The sequence below is a fragment of the Petromyzon marinus genome, unplaced genomic scaffold, assembly GCF_048934315.1.
Source record: "Petromyzon marinus isolate PM22_M1 ecotype Great Lakes invasive population unplaced genomic scaffold, UKy_Petmar_22M1.pri1.0 PM_G_Scaffold_4, whole genome shotgun sequence".
Taxonomy (NCBI): domain Eukaryota; kingdom Metazoa; phylum Chordata; class Hyperoartia; order Petromyzontiformes; family Petromyzontidae; genus Petromyzon; species Petromyzon marinus.
Genome location: NW_027422983.1, coordinates 275778 through 280000, shown reverse-complemented (window position 1 = coordinate 280000; position 4223 = coordinate 275778). Strand labels below are relative to the sequence as shown.

Sequence of the window (4223 nt, the reverse complement as noted above, 5' to 3'; positions counted from 1 at the left end):
ACTAGTTCAACACTATCCGGTTGTGTGTTGGAGAGTAAAACAACTACAACATTTACAATTATAGTTTAGTGTATAGTAGTGTAGTGTATAGTAGTGTAGTGTATAATGTAGTATATAGTTTAGTGTATAGTATAGTGTAGTGTATAGTATAGTGTAGTATATAGTAGTGCATAGTGTAGTGGAAATTGTGTGGTATAGTAGTGTATAGTGCAATGTACAGTGTAGTGTATAGTAGTTTATAGTATAGTGTAGTGTGTAGTGTAGTTTACAGTGTAGTGTATAGTTTAGTTTATAGTGTAGTGTATAGTGTACTGTTTTGTAGTGTGTAGTCTCTAGTGTAAAGTGTAGAGTATAGTGTAGTGTATAGTGTAGTTTATAGTGTAGTGTACAGTGTAGTTTATAGTGTGTAGTGTATAGTGGTTGAGTAGTGTATAGTATAGTTTTTACTGTAGTGTATAGTGGAGTGTATAGTGTAGTTTATAGTGTAGTGTACCTCCGAGCCAGAGGACATCCCTGTCATACCCAAAAGTGTACAGGGAATGGCTCCGACTCCTGGCCACGTAGTTTTGCCCGGGCCCGCTCACCATCATGAAGGTCCTTAATAATCGTGAGCAGAGGGTCAGGGACTCTGAAAGCACGAAGAACAATCCAGAGCCCAGGCCTACTGATGGTATCATAGGCCTTGACAAGGTCAATAAAGCAGAGATGTAGGTCTTGTTGGAATTCCCTACACCTCTGCTGTAGCAGGCGGACAAAAAATGGCATCTTTGCAGGACCGCCCTTTCCTCAAACAGCATTGGGGCTCCGCAAGCCTCTCCTCAGCATGCCTATCGAAGCGATGTTGAATAATCCTTGAGATGCCCCTGTAGTTGTTACAGTCTGTGCGGTCCCCCTTCTTAAAGAGGGGGACCACCAGGGCATCCTTCCAATCCTGCGGAACCCGTCCAGTGGTCCAGACTGTTGTTAAGATGTCATGTAGGGCAGTCTGCGCACAAAGGCCACCCTCCCTCAGCATTTCGCTTGGGAGATCATCTCTGCCCGCTGCCTTTCCTGGTCTCAGGCTCTGGATCGCCTTCAGTACTTCCTCAACAGATGGCACCTCAGCCAGCGCACTCACAGAGGGTGACTTCTTACAATATTTTAGGCATCACAGCCTCAGCAGGGTTATCCCCACTTTGTCCCACATTTTCCAGGCTGAGAGATTCCCCCTCCCCCAGGGCCTCACAGAAATGCTCAGCAAATCTGCAAACCTGTTCCTGGGGGTCGGAGATTGGATCACCGTTCTTTCCCCTAATGATGGTAATAGGTATGGCGCTGCAGGTAACTTTTTTGATGGAGTTAAAGAGCGATTTGTGATCACGGGCCATTGAGGCAGACTCCATCTCCTCAGCAACCCACAACCACCTCCCATCATTGCAGCGCCTCACGGCTCTCCGTACCTCCAAGCGAAGGCTGTGGTAAGCCTCCTCAATCTACGACATGGGATGTTGTAGCCAATGAGATTGGGGCCTGTCGCTTTTTCTCAGCCAGCCTGAACACCTCCTCTGTCAGCCTGGGTCTCTGGGGAGGTCTGGACCGTTTTCCCAAATCAGCCATTGCAGCTGCATGAGCCACAGTCCTAAATGCCGCCTATTTCCCCTCGACATCAGGAGGAGTGGGGGACGATGCCAACCCCAGCCACAAGTGATGATGACATTTTCACTTGCAGCTTTCATCAGCTAGCTGAGACCATGCCACCTTAGGTTGGAATGGGGTCCTGGGTGTACACCCACTACCGGAGTGGAAAAATGGCAGGTGCATCTTACAGATGACTAGTCGATGGTCAGTGGGCAGATCAGCTCCACGGTGGGTCCTGGTGTCAAGGACATGGGCTCGCATCCGCTGGTCCGTCACTATGTAGTCCAGCAGATGTTCTTGCTTGGACCCGGCATGCATCCATGATGTTGTGTGGATGCGCCGATGCCGGAACAGCGTGTTGGTAATTTCAAGCCCATTGGCTGCACAAAAATCAAGCAACCTCCTACCGTTGTTATTGAGCTGATCTGGTCCATGCCTTCCAATCACTCCAGACCAGGTGCCAGCATCATGACCAACTCGGGCATTGAAGTCACCCAGCAAGATGACTCTATCCCGAGGGGCCACTTTAGCTAGCACCTGTGACAGGAGGTCATAGAAGGCATCTGACTCATTGGCCTTGCCTGCATCCCTCCAGATGTTCATCTTCGGTGGGGGCATAAGTAACTACGACCACCACTCCTCGCCTCTGGTTGATGGGAAGGCGAGCCCAAAGTAGCCTGATGCTTACAGCTTCCCACACCTCACCGCCACGCTCCCACGCCCCCTTCATTCTTGCATTCAGAAGAAAAGCCACACCCTGTTCTTTGGCAGTCTCCTGCCCCGAGTAGAGGACTGTCCACCCCTCATGATAGCAGGAGCCAGAACCGGTCCACCGGACCTCCTGAATGCCACAGAGATCCAGGCGGTGCCGGTCCAGCTCCTAACAGAGGAGTGGCAGCCTCTCCTCCGCAGTGAGCGTTCGAACATTCCACGTGGCCATCCGCAGTGGTTTTTTGTTGTTTCTGTAGGTGACCCGAGGTAGGTACGTATCACCACCTTCATCACCACCTCCACCTTCATGCTAGCTAGCTACGGCGTGTCACCCTTGCCTACTTTCTCTGCTCCCTCCAGTGGCTTCGAGAGTGGCGTGCTGGCCGGGGGTCGCCACGACGACGACGACGATGGCGACGATGGCACCGTGGGGATGATGGAGCAGCACGAGGAGGAGGTGGAGGAGGTGTAACTGGAGGAGGTGGAGGAGGTGTAACTGGAGGAGGTGGAGGAGGTGTAACTGGAGGAGGTGGAGGTGAAGGTGGTGTAGGAGGTGGTGGAGGAGGAGGTGGAGGAGGAGGTGTAGGAGGTGGTGTAGAAGGTGGTGGAGGAGGAGGAGGTAGAGGAGGAGGTGAAGGTGGTGTAGGAGGTGGTGTAGGAGGAGGTGGAGGAGGAGGTGTAACTGGAGGAGGTGGAGGAGGAGGAGGTGTAGCAGGTGTAACTGGAGGAGGTGTAACTGGAGGAGGTGGAGAATGAGGTGGAGGAGGTGTAACTGGAGGAGGTGGAGGAGGAGGTGAAGGTGGTGTAGGAGGTGGTGGAGGAGGAGGTGTAACTGGAGGAGGTGTAACTGGAGGAAGTGGAGGAGGAGGTGAAGGTGGTGTAGGAGGTTGTGGAGGAGGAGGTGGAGGAGGAGGTGTAAGAGGTGGTGTGGGAGGTGGTGTAGGAGGAGGTGGAGGATGAGGAGGAGGTGGAGGAGGAGGAGGTGAAGGTGGTGTAGGAGGTGGTGGAGGAGGTGGAGGAGGAGGTGTAGAAGGTGGTGGAGGAGGAGGTGGAGGAGGAGGAGGTGAAGGTGGTGTAGGAGGTGGTGTAGGAGGAGGTGGAGGAGGAGGTGTAACTGGAGGAGGTGGAGGAGGAGGAGGTGGTAGCAGGTGTAACTGGAGGAGGTGTAACTGGAGGAGGTGGAGGAGGTGTAACTGGAGGAGGTGGAGGAGGAGGTGAAGGTGGTGTAGGAGGTTGTGGGAGGAGGAGGTGGAGGAGGAGGTGTAGGAGGTGGTGTGGGAGGTGGTGGAGGAGGAGGTGGAGGAGGAGGAGGAGGAGGAGGAGGAGGAGGAGGAGGTGAAGGTGGTGTAGGAGGTGGTGGAGGAGGTGGAGGAGGAGGTGTAGGAGGTGGTGGAGGAGGAGGTGGAGGAGGAGGTGGAGGAGGAGGAGGTGAAGGTGGTGTAGGAGGTGGTGTAGGGAGGAGGTGGAGGAGGAGGTGTAACTGGAGGAGGTGGAGGAGGAGGAGGTGTAGCAGGTGTAACTGGAGGAGGTGTAACTGGAGGAGGTGGAGGAGGTGTAACTGGAGGAGGTGGAGGAGGAGGTGAAGGTGGTGTAGGAGGTGGTGGAGGAGGAGGGTGTAACTGGAGGTGTAACTGGAGGAAGTGGGGGAGGAGGTGAAGGTGGTGTAGGAGGTTGTGGAGGAGGAGGTGGAGGAGGAGGTGTAGGAGGTGGTGTGGGAGGTGGTGGAGGAGGAGGTGGAGGAGGAGGTGGAGGAGGAGGAGGAGGAGGAGGAGGTGAAGGTGGTGTAGGAGGTGGTGGAGGAGGTGGAGGAGGAGGTGTAGGAGGTGGTGGAGGAGGAGGTGGGGAGGAGGAGGTGGAGGAGGAGGAGGTGAAGGTGGTGTAGGAGGTGGTGTAGG

General features: G+C 54.2%; 1 protein-coding gene across 2 annotated transcripts in view; it reads left to right on the top strand.

Annotated features, from left to right (window-relative positions):
* Positions 1-2860, top strand: part of LOC142916578 (uncharacterized) — a 20771-nt gene extending 17911 nt beyond the window's left edge. The window contains exon 10 of one of the 2 annotated variants that reach the window (XM_076061703.1): positions 2689-2860. The gene's annotated coding sequence lies outside the window, so the exon portion shown is untranslated. The remainder of the gene's footprint in view (positions 1-2688) is intronic. The other variant, XM_076061704.1, reaches the window with a different exon arrangement.
* Positions 2861-4223: the final 1363 nt, after the last annotated feature.